Below are 17,557 nucleotides of genomic sequence, written 5' to 3'. Positions count from 1 at the left end.
GCTGGGTCCTTCCTGTGGAAAGGTAGTTTAAGAAACTTGTGAAATCAAAGTTGCTTTTTCCAGCTCGCTCTTCCCAAGCCCTCCAGTTCAGGCCTGAGCTCTGCCATTGTAGAAAATTATGACTCCCCTGGAATAAAGCCTCCTAGCTCAACACTGTGGAGAGTAGAGCAGCCCGGGCTTCCTCCACAGGAAACCCAGACAGATGTGTATCCACACTGCTTTAAGGCATTTCTGTCCCATCAGTGGGAAACACTGTCCCAAACACATTCCCTACCCCTCAGCTCTCTATGGGGCTCCAGCTTGACACTGCTTCAAGCAACTATAATAAAGTGAATTGGTTCGATCTTGCCCAACTGTGTCCTGGGGCTCCTATCATTCTGCCACCAGAAAGTTCATATGCTCAAAATTGGTTCTTAGGAGCACCGACCTTAGTGCTCGTCCTCTGCAAAGATATAATTTAGGAGTAATCTTGGTTAGATTATGGCAGGATCTTTGTGCTTCTCTCTCACAATCAGAGATTTTGCAAGACGGAGGCATTATTATTATCACAGGCAGATGGTGAAATGTTACTCCATCCTTCTGTGCCTGCTTTAACTTCCTTGCACAACATCACTTAGAGGGTTTCTTTACAAATTGCAGTTTATTCGGAAAAGATTTAAAGCCCTAAGGATTTGGCAAGAAGCTCTTGGTTATGAGTGCATCTACTTTGTCTGTCAGTAGCAAAAAGGGTACCTCTGATTAATACTGACTTTGCCCTGTAAGCCAGGTAGAGAGCAGATGAGGCCTTTGTTTCTTCAGTGCTGTTCTGGGGTAAGAAGAGGTTAGAGGGTCATCTACTTGCAGCTCCTGGAAGAAGGTTAAGTGGTACTGAGCCAAGGATGGAGGACTTTCTTGTGGTGGGCTTCCTTGTGGAATGAGATGGAAAGCTTATTAACCAGAATTCCAGGGGGCTGCTTCAAAAGAGAGAAAGACATTCAGACCAGTCTCTGCCTTGCAGGAGTTATACCCTGAAGAGAGGACATGGGTGTCATAAACACAATAAATGTAGTGGCAGGGAGGAAGCAGCATGGCACTGAAGGGAGCTGGGGTGGGGTGGGGTAGAATGAAGGAATGAGAGAGATGAGTTTTTTTTGTTTTTTTTTTAAGCAGCTGCTTGAAGGAAGGGGAAATAGATGGATAAGGAAGGAATTTTAGGCTGTTTTTCTGTGTAATGCACTGGCAAATCCCTAGAATCATTCTTCACGGATATATTGTTGGGCAGAGGCAGGCTTCAAGGCAGCCCGGGTGGATTCAGGTTAGCTGGGCATAAAGTCTTGTATGCATAGGTACCAGGAGGAATGAAGGATATAGACAAAAGTCCTTGTGGAGTATGTATCCTATATGTATGTGAGACAGGTTTAGAATTGTCCCAGAGTAAGGAAAAACCAAGCAGATCATTGTGTTTATGGAAATCCCAGGGGACTTCCATGGACACTTAACAGAGGGGGGATGTTTGAATGAGGCTTTCAGTTGTAAAAAGATGTTTTGTGGTCGGATAGCTACTTCTCCTGTTCACTTTCTGATGTAGTATAGATATTGTTATAGAGAGGATGCATCCGAATCAGTGAATCCTCTGGCTGAGCTCCAGTAGATGGATGGTATAATTAGAGAATTCCTGCAGTTTTTCTGATAGTGTATGTTATATGGAGTCAAAGAAGGCTCAAGCCATCTACTACCATCTGGGCATATAACAGTTTATGCAAAACCCATCATCATGAAGCTGATTCTTAGTAAGCATGTACTACGTGCCAAATTTACTGGGATTGTCTCATTTTATTCTTCACAAGACCCCTTTTAGGCAGATACTAAGAGCATTCTAACTTAACAGGTGAGAATTGTTATAGTTCAGTCAGCCTCCAAGACTGTACAGCCAGTAAGTGACAGAGGCAGAATTCAAACTCCCACATCTGAGTTCTTAAACACTCCAAGGTACTCTTTCACATTATAATCTCTTCAGAAATTCTACTGTGTCCTAGTTATTACTTTCTATCGAAAAATGTATATCCTCTAACCCAGTGGTCTTTAAACAGTTTTAGATCCTCTTCAGAGAAAAATACACACACATATATAATGCTTTTAAAAAATTTCAGAAGTTTTGAGGATCCCAGTCGAGTCTGGTTGTTGATATCTTCCGTATAAGAGGAAACTAGGGCTTCCCTGGTGGCGCAGTGGTTGAGAATCTGCCTGCTAATGCAAGGGACACGGGTTCGAGCCCTGGTCTGGGAAGATCCCACATGCCGCGGAGCAACTGGGACCGTGAGCCACAACTACTGAGCCTGCGCGTCTGGAGCCTGTGCTCCGAAGCAAGAGAGGCCGCGACAGTGAGAGGCCCGCGCACCGCGAGGAAGAGTGGCCCCCCCACTCGCCGCAACTAGAGAAAGCCCTCGCACAGAAACGAAGACCCAACACAGCAAAAATAAATAAATAAATAAATTTATTTTAAAAAAAAAGAGGAAACTAAGTCTTGCGGAGGTTAACAAAGCCTTCCAGATATTTCCAACGTAGCTGAGTCAGACTTCCAATCTGGCTGTTCTTCTACCATGTAACAAGAATAGTAACCATTTCTTGTTAAGTACCTAACAATGAGGGTTGCTAGTCAGTGGAAACATACACTGGTGCAGTCCTACTGGTTATACAGTGGACATCCATTATGATTTGGTCAAGGGTGAATATCATAACTGCTCACAACCTTTTGAGGTAGGTGGTATTATGCCTGTATTACGAATGAGAATCCCGAGGTTCTGAGCACTTCAGAGTTTATGTGTGGCAGAAGCTCAATTAATCTAATTTTAAATCTGCTGCTCTGATCCACTCTCCTGTCCTGGCACTGAATGTACCTCCCTTTGCAAATCCTTTCCGTGTTCTGCATTATATCACATTGCTTATCACTTTCTTTCTCTCTCTTGTTTCTCAGCCTCAGCATTATTGACATCTTGTTTTGGATAATTCTGTTGTGGGGGCCTGTCTTGTGCATTGTAGAATTCTTAGCTGTATCCCTGGACTCTACACATTGGGTGCCAGAAGAACCCCCCAACCCCTCACCCCCAGGTTGTGACAGCCATAGATGTATCCAGACATTGCCAACTGTCCTCTGGGGAACAAAATCACTGTCTATTGAGAACTGTTTCTCTCTCTCTTCTCCCTCTACCCTATACATACAAATATTAACATTTATCCTTGAGAGCTTACAATGTGCCAGGTAAAGTGTCAAGTACCTTCCATGCAGTATCTCAGTAAGTCCTCAAAACATCCCATCATCTTTTAAATTTTGTTTCATAGGTGAGCGAGGCCTAGATGCTTGGGTAGATTAGTAAATTGCCCAGAGTCGCACAGCTGCTAAGGGTGGAGCTGGGATTAGTCTCAGCTCTATGTGTCTCCAGAGCCCTGGGCTTTATGAGAAATGTTTTCACTAAACTACTTAGTTGTTTGGAGCTCCAAATTAATCAGACTGAATATTTTTCTTGTTTGGGATTTGTTCAGCTAGCAAGCTGGAAGAAAATTTTAATGGAATTGTAGATCATATATTTCTTTATTATTTATTATTATTTTTACATCACTGCTTTTTATTGTTAATGCTTTCTCACTAAAATATCATCATCAACAAAAAATTATCAAAACAAAATCTTGCTTCTGAGCCTAATTTCTTATCATAAATCTCATCTTACTGAACATAAAAAATAAAATAATTTCTTTGTAGGCAAACAACTACTTCTCTAAGTCATCTTCAGAAAACGTTTTTCAGTGGGTGCTTTATGTGCCTCTTAGCAGGGCAAATCATTGCTAAATAACTTGACCATAATAAAGGCAATGAATTTTCTGGAAGTTTGAATAGGAAAGTTTTCAACAAAATAATCTTTTTCTGACAAACAGTATATATATATATACACATACATATATATGTATATATATACACATACATATATATGCATATATATGTGTATATATATATTTTAAAGGGACATATGTACTTCAGTGCTCTGGGGCATTGTTATTTTTCTCAAAATGAGTTTCAACAACAACTTTAAAAATTAATAACATATTAAAAGAGGCTGGTAAAGAGAGAAGAGGGTGCAGCCTTAATTGAGCTTAATGTAGTAGGCTCTTGGGATGAGGTAGGCATTTGGTATATGTTAGCTGCTGAGTATCCGTACCCTCCTTCTTTGGACTACAGCATGTGGATTTTCCCTTGGGGAATAGCCTTCCCCCATGGTATGCAGTATTATTTTGTCAGTCAAACACCTTGCTCTCCTCTGGCCAAGGGGTGGTCATGTGACCAAGGCGGGTCTCTGGCTCACTCTCCAGGGATTCTGAATCTTGAGAGCATTGAGCCCAGGATGTAAAGTGGTTGCAGCTGATGCTACCTGATGGCAGTAGCCTGAAGAACTAACTGCCCATTAGTTCCTGGGGTCCTGGTTCCTGTGGCTTCTAACTTTAATTTAGTTTTACTTTGAATTTTAGGAGCAATTTGGTACACATGGAGTAAATTTCTTTTCCATTTTGCTGAAGTTAGGCAGGGTAATTTGTGTTGCTTGTCAACAAAGAATCTTAACTAGTACATTGATTTGATAATGATTGTGATGGTGAGGACTCTGAGTCACCGGAGGAGGAGGGGAGTAGTAGTATAACAGCAGCTAACGTTTGTTGGCTATCTTATTTAATCTTATGAGGTAGATATTGACACATGCCTCCATTTTACAGATGAGGAAAATGAGATTTAGAAAGGTTACATTGTCTTGCCAAAGGTTACATAAGTGGCCTTATGTAAAGCCAGGATTTGAACCCAAGTGTGATTTGAGAATTCAAACTCCTAACCACTATACTAATTGAAATCTAGAGAGAGTATACTGAAAGCATACATTCATTTTAGGTCTATTTTTGACTTAATAAGTTATTTTTTAATCTCAAGAGGGGACTACTTCTTGTCTGTGTGTTCCATGATGCAAAGCAAGCTGCAAAATATGAATGCTTTTTTCTTGCCTTCATGTGGCAAATTAGAATAATTATTGTTATTTAAGGGATGTGAATGAAATGTGTTTATCAGGCAGCAAGTTAAATGGAGTTTCTGTTTTAAACCACAGAAGATAATGCTCTCTTGACAGATTGTGAGTGACAGAAAGAGAAGTGTTTTCAGCAGGATGCAAATGGAGATGTTGCAGGAGAAAGCATAAATAGCAGAAACAAAGAGCTCTGGGGGTTTGGTATGGAGTGATGTCATCAATATATTTTCACTCTTTTGGTTCCTGACAATAAAATAACTTGGTACCTTTACATTGTTTTTTGCCTGCTGATTTAAAAATGAGTGACCAAATAAACGGGAAAAAAAGAAATACCACCAGTGGTTGCTGGTGGCAGATACCAATAGTAATGGACTCCATATCTTATTGTTTATCATTAAATGGTTCTTACATGTAATTATAAATATATGTTATCCTCTTCCCTCATATGATTGTTGGTGCCTGTATCCATTCATACGTATTCCCTCCCGCTTTATCTCTGTGTAACACACACTCATAGCCAAACATACATATACGTTCTCTCCTGAGCATACCTGCACAGTAAAATGCACTTATCCATTGAGAGGCCAATAGCATTCTCTGTCATGAATTTGGATAGACATGTCTGATCACTTTGTCAGCTGCTAATTTTGCCTAATAAAAGAACATGAACGAAAAAATTGTCATTCACTATTCTTTTAGAAGAGACTAGTTATTTTAATACTAAAAGAGTCAAAGGCATAATGTGAGAATTAAAATGATCAAATATATTGAGCTGTATAAAAGGTCACAATTTTGTCTTTGTTTTTGTCATTTTGCCACCAATGCATGAATACTTTGTTGTGGATTGTCATCAAAGTTTTAACCAGCTTTTAGGAGCAACTCTTTTAGTCCTACCCTCACCTGATGTTTGCTCCTCCGAAGATTTTTGGCAAAGGACTATTCCATTTATACCTAAATACTTCCAGTGAGGTGGAACTCATTATTTATAAAAACAATCCATTCTATCTTTGGACAGCACTGTTGAAAGTTCTTTTCTATGTCAAATTGAAATCACTCTACTTGTAGCTTCTTTTGCTCATTGGTTACATGGGCATGATTTGGGGCTGAATAGAACAAGACTGGGCCTCTCAATGCACAATGTCTCTTTGAGTTGACAATTGCTGTCATAGTCATCTTCTCATCTTTCCTTGCCCCAGAGCTAAAATGGTCTAAGTGGAACTGTTCTTTCTGTTTTTCTGATTATTTGCTTTAAAGTTTAAAAAATTATTAAAAAGTTTTATTGTGGTAAAATATATATGATATAAACTTAACCGTTTTAACCATTTTTAAGTGTATAGTTCTGTGGCATTAAGTACATTCACATTGTTGTGCAGCTTTCACCACCACCCATCTCCAGAACTTTATCTTCCTCATCTGAAACTCTGTATCCATTAAGCAATAACTTCCCATTACCCCCTCCCTGCAGCCCCTGCAACCACCATTCTGCTTTCTGCCTCTGTAAATTTTACTACTCTAGGAACCTCATGTAAGTGGAAACATACAATATTTGTCCTTTTGTGACTGGGTTATTTCGCTTAGCACAGTGTCTCCATGGTTCATCCATGTCGTTGCATGTGTCAGAATTTCCTTCCTTTTTTTTTTTTTTTTTAAATAAATAATTTATTTACTTTTGGCTGCGTTGGGTCTTCGTTGCTGCGTGCGGGCTTTCTCTAGTTGTGGCGAGCGGGGGCTACTCTTCGTTGCGGTGTGCGGGCTTCTCATTGAGGTGGCTTCTCTTGTTGCGGAGCACGGGCTCTAGATGCGTGGGCTTCAGTAGTTGTGGCACATGGGCTCAGTAGCTGTGGCTCGCGGGCTGTAGAGCGCAGGCTCAGTAGTTGTGGCACATGGGCTTAGCTGCTCCGCGGCATGTGGGATCTTCCTGGACCAGGGCTCGAACCTATGTCCCCTGCATTGGCAGGTGGATTCTTAACCACTGTGCCACCAGGGAAGCCCCTCCTTCCTTTTTAAGGTTGAATAATATTCCACAGTATGTATATACCACATTTTATTTACCTATTCATCTGTTGATCAATTAATGAATGGATGTTGGGTTGCCTGATTATGGGCTTTTCAATATGCACATTCCTACCTATCAAAATCCATTTCACACTGCTGGGCTTAGAGCTATCCACACTGTTTCAAAAGTGGTTGCTGACTCAAGGTAGCAAATCTTAATATCTGAATCATTCTACAGGCCTGTGTCTAGTGTATATTATGTGAATAACCCCATTAGGTACTATGAGCCCTACTGAAATGAGTCAGCTCTGGATCTAGTCCTTGGCTTAATCCTTAAGTGTAGTGGATAGATAAGATATCCACATTTCTAAATTACAAAGTAGACAGTGGACAGTGCCATCAGAGAACTAGAGATGGACTTGATGCCAGAATTGAGAGGAAGCACTGAATGCTTCCAGTTGAGAGGATCAGGTAGCTTTCAGGGAAGTTCTGGCTCTGGGGCTCAGAAAAAGAGAAGCATTAAAACATGTAGAAAGTAGGGAGTTCCCTGGTGGCCTAGTGGTTAGAATTCTGTGCTTTCACTGAAGTGGTTAGGGCCTGGATTCAATCCCTGGTTGGGTAACTGAGATCCCGCAAGCCACACGGCACGGCCAAAAAAAAAAGAAAGTAGGGAAGGTATTCCTGATGGAGGAAGTAGCATGAGCCAAAGAGCAGAGTATGAACGTGTTCCTCACTGTTGCCTTATTTATTGACATTAGGTTGTCACATAGGGTGTTTACATGGCAGTGACCCGTTGCCAGTTCATGGGACCTCTGTTATCTTCTCTGTCTGTAGCACAATGAATGGTCTTTTATTCTGAGATTATGTGCTTCTTCTCATTTTGTGGGGGGAGGGCATTCAAGTGGCCTTTTCTTCCTTTAAAATGATGCAGATAATGATAGTTTTTTTTTTTTTTTTATACCATGATTGGTCGAATAAAAATCTGGTGACTCAGACTGCTGTATGTGTTTTTAATGTAGTTTTTCTGGAGTGTTAAAGACAAAACTCTAAAAATAATGAGCCTGGCAAATATCTATTAAAGAATGAAAGAAGGGGAAGAGCAATAAATATTCATAAAGTGCTTACTATGTGGCAGAAACCATGAGAAGCCTTTTACGGTTGTTGGCTCTGTTCTCTACATCTGTGTCTTTATTCCTGCCCTACCACTAGGTTCATCAGTACTGTTTTTTTTAGATTCCATATATGTGCGTTAGCATACGGTATTTGTTTTTCTCTTTTTGACTTACTTCACTCTGTGTGACAGACTCTAGGTCCATCCACCTCATTACAGATAACTCAATTTCGTTCCTTTTTATGGCTGAGTAATAGTCCATTGTATGTATCTGCCATCTGTTGATGGACATTTAGGTTGCTTCCATGTCCTGGCTATTGTAAATAGTGCTACATTGAACATTGTTTTATATATATCTTTTTGAATTATGGTTTTCTCAGTGTATATGCCCAGTAGTGGGATTGATGGGTCATATGATAGTTCTATTTTTAGTTTTTTAAGTAACATCCATACTATTTTCCATAGCGGCTGTATCAATTTACATTCCCGCCAACAATGCAAGAGGGTTTCCTTTTCTCCACACCCTCTCCAGCATTTATTGTTTGTAGATTTTTTGATGATGGCCATTCTGACTGGTGTGAGGTGATACCTCATTGTAGTTTTGACTTGCATTTCTCTAATGATTAGTGATGTTGAGCATCCTTGCATGTGTTTGTTGGCAATCTGTATATCTTCTTTGGAGAAATGTCTATTTAGGTCTTCTGCCCATTTTTGGATTGGGTTGTTTGTTTTTTTGATATTGAGCTGCATGAGCTGCTTATATATTTTGGAGATTAATCCTTTGTCCGTTGATTCGTTTGCAAATATTTTCTCCCATTCTAAGGGTTGTCTTTTCATCTTGTTTATGGTTTCCTTTGCTGTGCAAAAGCTTTGACGTTTCATTAGGTCCCACTTGTTTATTTTTGTTTTTATTTCCATTTCTCTAGGAGGTGGGTCAAAAAGGATCTTGCTGTGATTTATGTCATAGAGTGTTCTGCCTGTGTTTTCCTCTAAGAGTTTTATAGTGTCTAGCCTTACATTTAGGTCTTTAATCCATTTTGAGTTTATTTTTGTGTATGGTGTCAGGGAGTGTTCTAATTTCATTCTTTTCCATGTAGCTGTCCAGTTTTCCCAGCACCACTTATTGAAGAGGCTGTCTTTTCTCCATTGTATAGTCTTGCCTCCTTTATCAAAAATAAGGTGACCATATGTGCGTGGGTTTATCTCTGGGCTTTCTATCCTGTTCCATTGATCTATATTTCTGTTTTTGTGCCAGTACCATACTGTCTCGATTACTGTAGCTTTGTAGTAGAGTCTGAAGTCCGGGAGCCTGATTTCTCCAGCTCCGTTTTTCTTTCTCAAGATTGCTTTGGCTGTTCAGGGTCGTTTTGTGTTTCCATACAAATTGTGCAATTTTTTGTTCTAGTTCTGTGAAAAATGCCATTGGTAGTTTGGTAGGGATTGCATTGAATCTGTAGATTGCTTTGGGTAGTATAGTCATTTTCACAGTGTTGATTCTTCCAATCCAAGAACATGGTATATCTCTCCTCTGTTTGTATCATCTTTAATTTCTTTCATCAGGGTCTTATAGTTTTCTGCATACAGGTCTTTTGCCTTCCCAGGTAGGTTTATTCCTAGGTATTTTATTCTTTTTGTTGCAATGGTAAATGGGAGTGTTTCCTTATTTTCTCTTTCAGATATTTCATCATCAGTGTATAGGAATGCAAGAGATTTCTGTGCATTAATTTTGTATCCTGCTACTTTACCAAATTCATTGATTAGCTCTAGTAGTTTTCTCGTAGCATGATGTTTGACCTTGATACTTGGGAAAGAGATGATTGGTCTCGGAGTAGGCATCTGACCTGGTTATGCCAATCAGATTCTTTCTTCTAAGAATTTGGAATTTTGAACTGAGAGCGAAAGATAGGTTTTGAAGCTATTTCAGTCACTTAAATGGGAGTGGGATGGGATCTTAGAGGGAGGTCTTTAAGTTCCTGCCTCCTATTTCTCTTGAGCTACCTTGATTCCTGTTCTTTTCAACTCTTGGTTATTTGATTCTTCCTTCAATTTTTTGAGCTACTGCAGTATTTTTCCAAGAAGTTCTTCTTGTGTTTGAGTAGACTTTAGGGCTGGTCTATTTTTCTTGCCACCAAAGTTAATAGCAATACAGAAATTAGAGAAACTTAACTCTTTACCACATTTGTTAATGCAGGTGATAAGGTCTGCATCTACTTGGTGGAAATTGTTATAATATTTAACTGTGTGTGTGTTTGATGGAAAATTAGTATTTTACCAGATACTATAGAGTCTTATTGTTTTCATCATCATTATCATCATGAGTATCATTGTCATCATAACAGCTCTTGTTTATACAGAACTTTCTATGACCCAACCACTGTATTAAGCACTTTGTGCACAAAATAACATTTATTATTTGATTACAACAATACCATCAAATGGATACTGTCATTCTACCTGTTTTATAGTTTGGGAAGCTGAGGCAGAGAGCCTTGCTTGGAGTCATACTTCTGGAAAGTGATGTAGAAATGATTTGAATCTAGATTTGTCACACTTTGAAGAAAGATGATACTCTTACGTTCTGCTTTGTAGTACAGAGATGTGATTCTGCCCCAGAGATATTGTATTCCCTGCTTTATTGTTTTCTTTATGTTGAATATGGAAATGGGAAGGGGAAAATATTATATTTTTGGAAATTTAATATTCTATTTTAGTTGGCTTAATTATATTATCCCTTCTTTTATGTAGGTTATATTGTTTGAGGAGGGTAGGGGTTAGGCAGTCAGGGTACCAAATTAGATCACTTGTCCTGAGAAAGCCTCTTTGAGGAGGTGACACTGGAACTGTGACAGAATGATAAAAATGAGGCAGCTATGCAAAGATCAGAGACAGGGTGTTCCAGGAAAAGAGAAGAACAAGTACAAAAGTATTGATTTGGGAATGAACTTGGTGAGGTTAGAGGAACAGAAAATAGATTCACATGGCTGGAGAGGAGTGAACAAGGGAGTCAGTGATAAGAGATGATGGCGGGGAAGGCTAGAGCTGGATCATTTAGGGTCTTCTGGGCCATAGTAAGGAATATGGATTTTATTATAAGCACAATGAGGTAGTCAGTAGGAAATTCAGAGGAGAGGAATAATATGATTTAATTTATAATATAAACGTGGATTTCTCCTTCTGGGAATGGTAGAGGAGCCAACAGCCCTCCTATAGAACATATAGAAAAGCTAGACAAAATAAAGAGAAAATATTTATTTAAAGGCATTGAACAGCTACTAAGGCAGCCAGGACTTCAGGAGCCAAAATACTGGAGAAAGGAAGTATACTGAAGTGACTTCAACAGTCTCACTCTTTTTCTGTCTCTCTTTTTTTAAAAAATAAATTTATTTATTTATTTTTGTCTGCTTTGGGTCTTCGTTGCTGCATGCAAGCTTTCTCTAGTTGCGGTGAGTGGGGGCTACTCTTTGTTGAGGTGCACGGGCTTCTCATTGTGGTGGCTTGTCTTTGTTGTGGAGCATGGGCTCTAGGTGCGCAGGCTTCAGTAGTTGTGGCACGCAGGCTCAGTAGTTGTGGCTCGCGGCCTCTAGAGTGCTGGCTCAGTAGTTGCGGCGCATGGGCTTAGTTGCTCCACAGCATATGGGATCTTCCCGGACCAGGGCTCGATCCCGTGTCCCCTGCATTGGCAGGCGGATTCTTAACCACTGTGCCAGCAAGGAAGTCCCTCTTTTTGTTTTTGAAGCATTTGTGGTTCGTAAATGATAAAACTCTGAGAGGCTAAAACACCCAATAAAAAGTCCCTGCTAAGAAGTAGGGAAATTGAGCAGAGATTTTGGCAGTCCTAAGGATGCAAAAATCCTAAACAACGTAGTAGAAAACTGAGCAGTATATAAAAAAGGTATTATGGTATGACCAAGTTGTATTTATTACAGGAATGAGAGGTTGGGTGACATTAAAAAATCAAATAATGTTAATAAAGAGAAACCATATGATCATCTTAATAGATACAGAAAAGTATGTGATAAAATTCAACATCTAATCTAGACAAAACTTTTTAGCAAACTAGGAATATAAGTAAACATCCTTAAGAAAGAATATTTAGAAAACCCACAGCAAATATCATCAGGCTTAAATGAAATATTGAGAGCCTTACCCTGTAATTAATGTGTGAGTTCAGGATGACATCACCACTTCTGTTCAGCCTTCTACTGGAGGTCCTAGTGAATGCAGTGAGGCTAGGAAAAGAAAGAAAATATGTAAGGATGGGAGACAAAGCAATAAAATTATATTATTTTCAGAAAATATAATTATGTAAATTTAACAAATGAATGTAGTAAGTTTGCTGGATACAAAGTCAATATAAAAAAAAACTATTGTATTTCTATATATCAGCAAAAAAGAATTACAAAATGAAATTTTAAGAAGATACCATTTAGGGGACTTCCCTGATGGTCCAGTGATTAAGCATCCGCCTTCCAATGCAGGGGACGTGTATTCATTCCCTGGTCAGGGAACTAAGATCCCACATGCGTGGGGCAACTAAGCCCACATGCCACAACTAGAGAGGTGGTGTGCCACAACTACAGAGCCCACCTGCTCTGGAGCCCGTGCGCCACAACTAGAGAGAAGCTTGCGCGCCGCAACAAAAGATCCCACATGCCTCAACTAAGACCCAATGCAGCCAAAAATAAAAATAAATAGATAAATATTTTAAAAAATTTTTAAAAAGGTACCATTTAAAATGAATCCAGCAACATATAAAAAGGATTATAAACTATGACCAAATTGTATTTCCCAATTAATGAAGTAGAACAATTATATATCTGTATCCAAAAATTACCCTATGCTATATACAAAATTAACTTGAAATGCATTACAGATAAAAACATAAGCACTAAAACTATAAAAAATCTAGAAGAAAACGTAGAAGAAAGTTTTTATGAAATTAGGTTAGTCAGAGATTTCTTAAATATAACACTAAAACCAAGATCCCTAAAAGAAAAAAAAAGATAAATTGGGCATCATAAAATTTGAAACTTGAATGCTTTAAAATATACTATTAAAACAATGAAAAGGTAAGCAACAGAATGGGATGAAATATTTGCAAATAATACCTAATAAAGCACTTATCCAGACATGCAGAGAACTCTTATAAGTCAATAATAATAAGACAAACCACAGTATCTATATTAATGGCAAATAACCACATGGGAAGATGCTCATCATCACTAGGGAAGTGCCAATTAAAACCACAAGGAGCTATCAATTCACACCCACTAGAATGGCTAAGATAAAAAAGACAGATAATAAGAAGTGCTGGTGAGGATATGGGGAAATTGGAAACTTTATACATTGCTGGTGGGAATGTAAATGGTACATTGACTTTGGAAAACAGTTTGGCGGTTTTTTTTGTTTTTTGTTTTTGTTTTTTTTTAAACATCTTTATTGAAGTATAATTGCTTTACAATGGTGTGTTAGTTTCTGCTTTATAACAAAGTGAATCAGTTATACATATACATATGTTCCCATATCTCTTCCCTCTTGCATCTCCCTCCCTCCCACCCTCCCTATCCCACCCCTCTAGGTGGTCACAAAGCACTGAGCTGATCTCCCTGTGCTATGCGGCTGCTTCCCACTAGCTATCTATTTTACATTTGGTAGTGTATATATGTCCATGACACTCTGTCACCCTGTCACATCTCACCCCTCCCCCTCCGCATATCCTCAAGTCCATTCTCTAGTAGGTCTGTGTCTTTATTCCTGTCTTGCCACTAGGTTCTTCATGACCTTTTTTTTTTTTTTCTTCTTAGATTCCATATATATGTGTTAGCATACTGTATTTCTTTTTCTCTTTCTGACTTAGTTCACTCTGTATGACAGACTCTAACTCCATCCACCTCATTACAAATACCTCCATTTCATTTCTTTTTATGGCTGAGTAATATTCCATTGTATATATGTGCCACATCTTCTTTATCCATTCATCCGATGATGGACACCTAGGTTGCTTCCATGTCCTGGCTATTGTAAACAGAGCTGCAATGAATATTTTGGTACATGACTCTTTCTGAATTATGGTTTTCTCAGGGTATATGCCCAGTAGTGGGATTGCTGGGTCGTATGGTAGTTCTATTTTTAGTTTTTTAAGGAACCTCCATACTGTTCTCCATAGTGGCTGTATCAATTTACATTCCCACGAACAGTGCAAGAGTGTTCCCTTTTCTCCACACCCTCTCCAGCATTTATTGTTTCTAGATTTTTTGATGATGGCCATTCTGACCGGTGTGAGATGATACCTCATTGTAGTTTTGATTTGCATTTCTCTAATGATTAATGATGTTGAGCATTCTTTCATGTGTCTGTTGGCAATCTGTATATCTTCTTTGGAGAAATGTCAATTTAGGTCTTCTGCCCATTTTTGGATTGGGTTGTTTGTTTTTTTTGTTATTGAGCTGCATGAGCTGCTTGTAAATCTTGGAGATTAATCCTTTGTCAGTTGCTTCATTTGCAAATATTTTCTCCCATTCTGAGGGTTGTCTTTTGGTCTTGTTTATGGTTTCCTTTGCTGTGCAAAAGCTTTTAAGTTTCATTAGGGCCCATTTGTTTTTGGCGGTTTTTTAAAAAGTTCAACATATGCTGTACTTACCATATGACCCAGCAATTCCAGTTACAAGTATTGAAGTGAAAACTCATGGAGAAATGAAATGTATACCTACGCCAAAACTTGAGTGAACATTCATAGCAATGCTATTAATTATGGCTCCAAGCTAGAAACAATCCAGTTATCTATCAACTGGTAAGTGGATTAAAAAAAAAAAAATGTATTCATACAGAAGAGTACTACTCTACAACATAAACTGATACATGAAACAACCTGGATATACTTCAAAAACATTATGCTAAGTAAAAGAATACAGATGCAAAAAATTTTATACTGTGTGATTCAAATTTTATGAAGTTTCTAGAAAAGTCAAAACTATACAGGTAGAAGGCAAACCAGTTGTTGCTGGTGTGGGGTTGGGAATTAACTGCAAATGAGCGTGAGGTAACATTTCAGGTTGACAGAAGTGCTCTAAAACTAGATTGTGATTATGGTTGGACAACTGTATAGTTTACTAAAACTGATCAAATTGTACACTGAAATTGGGTAAATTTCATGGTGTGTAAATTTTACCTCAAAACTGTTTAAAAGTTACCATTTAAAATAGGCTAAAATATTAAAAACAGGAATAAATCTAACAAGGGAACCCTGGTGGTCCAGTGGTTAGGTTTCTGTGCTACTACTGCAGGGGCACAGGTTCAGTCCTTGGTCGGGGAACTAAGATCCTTTAAGCTGTGTGGCGTGGCCAAAAAAAAAAACAAAAAACAAAAAACAATAAATCTAACAAAAGATGTGTTAGACCTTTACAGAGAAAAGTAGAGAATATTATTGAGAGAAATTAAAGATGGCCTAAATAAATGGAAAGGCATAATGTATTTATGGATTGGGTAGCTCAGCATGGTAAAGAGGTCAGTTCCCTCCAAACTGATCTCTAAATTCAATGCCATCCCAACTAAAATACCAGAATGCAAGGGGCCAAGAAGAGGCAAGATAATTGGAGAAGAATCAGAACAAAGTTGGAGGACTTTTAAAAAACTATTAGATACCCATATATTATAAAGCTACAATAATTAGGATAGTGTGGTATTGCACAAGGATAAACAAATAGATCAATGGAACAGAAAGGAGAATACAGAAATAGAGCCATTCATAAAGGGATACTTGATTTTTGAGAAAGGTGACACTGCAGAGCAGTAACGAAAGGGTGATCTTTTCAGTAAGACAATTAGGTATTCATGTAGGCAAAAAATGAACCTAGACCTCTTCCTCACATCGTAAGGAAAAATAAATTTCAATTGGATTGTTGATCTGAAAGTGAGAGATAAAACAATAAAGAATCTATAAGATATATACACTACTGTATATAAAATAGATAACTAACAAGGATCTACTGTATAGCACAGGGAACTATACTCAATATTTTGTAAAAACCTATAAGGGAAAAGAATCTGAAAAAAATATATATATATTTAACTTTGCTATACACCTGAAACTAACATAGCATTGTAAATCAGCTATACTTGAATAAAAAACAAACAAAACAATAAAGAATCTAGAAGATAACATGGTAGAATATCTTCATAATTTTGGGACAGCCAAATATTGCTTAGATAGGACACAAGAAATACTAAGCAAGCAGCATTATTTATAATAGCTCCAAAGTGGAAACAACCCAAATGCCCATCAACTAATGAATGGATAAAATGCAATATATTCATACAGTGGAATATTATTCAGCAAGAAAAAGAAATGAAGTACTGATATGCACTACAACATGGATGAACCTTAAAAACATTACGCTAAGTCATGAAAGACCATAGATTGTGTGATTTCATTCATGTGAAATGTCCAGAATAGGCAAATCCATTGAGACAGAAGTAAATTAACGTTTGCTTAGAGCTTGGTGAGGTTGTTGGGAGGAATGGGGAGTGGCAGCTAGAGGGTATGGAGTTTCTTTTGGGGGTGATTAGAATATTTGAAAATTACATTATGGTGATTGTTGCACAACCCTGTGAATATACTAAAAAACTTTTAATTGTATACTTTAAATGAGTGAATTGGTTGGTATGTGAATTATATCTCAATAAAACTAATTTAAAAAACAGTAGCAAAAATTAAAAGATAAATGTATTAGACTACATTAAAATTAAAAGTCTTTGTACCAAAGACACCATTAAGGGAGAGAAAAGGAAATCCACAGAATACAAAATGATAATTGCAGTATATTTATCTGACAAAGGATTAGTATCCAGACTATATAAGTATCCTCTACAAATCAATGAGAGAAAGAGATAACCCAATAGAAAAATGGACAGTGGATTTAAAAAGTTATTCACAGAAGAGGATATATACATGGCTAGTCAGCATATGAAAAATTTCTTACCATAATTAGTCATCATGGAAATGCAAAATAAAGGGACAGTGAAATACCACTGCACACACACCAGAATGGCTAAAATGAAAAAGACTGACTATACCAAGTGTTGGTAAGGATATGAAGCAACTGGTATGCTCATACAGTGCTGTGCTGTTGAAAATGAATACAATCACTTTAGAAAACTGGCAATGTTTACTCAAGATCAACAATTATATGCCCTCTGACTTTGCAATGCTACTGGATATATGCCAAAACTGGGGGAATGTTTTTGGCTCCATTATTTTGAATAGCTCTTAAAGTGGAACTCAGTCTGAATGGTCTTCAATAGTAAAATGAATATATGTATGGAATGGTATATTCATACAAAGAAATATTTATTAAACATGGAAAATGAATCGATTATTTCAACTTGCAGCAAGGCTAAGTCTCATTAATATTAGAAG

At 38.0% G+C, this 17,557-nt stretch overlaps 1 protein-coding gene across 12 annotated transcripts in view; it reads left to right on the top strand.

Annotated features, from left to right (window-relative positions):
- FHIT (fragile histidine triad diadenosine triphosphatase) overlaps nucleotides 1-17,557 on the top strand; it is a 1,499,836-nt gene that overhangs the window by 147,081 nt on the left and 1,335,198 nt on the right. The window lies entirely within an intron of this gene.

Source organism: Eubalaena glacialis, chromosome 7, assembly GCF_028564815.1.
Source record: "Eubalaena glacialis isolate mEubGla1 chromosome 7, mEubGla1.1.hap2.+ XY, whole genome shotgun sequence".
In the NCBI taxonomy this organism is placed as follows: Eukaryota; Metazoa; Chordata; class Mammalia; order Artiodactyla; family Balaenidae; genus Eubalaena; species Eubalaena glacialis.
Note: the sequence above shows the minus strand (reverse complement) of the source record. Positions and strands in the feature narration are given on the sequence as shown.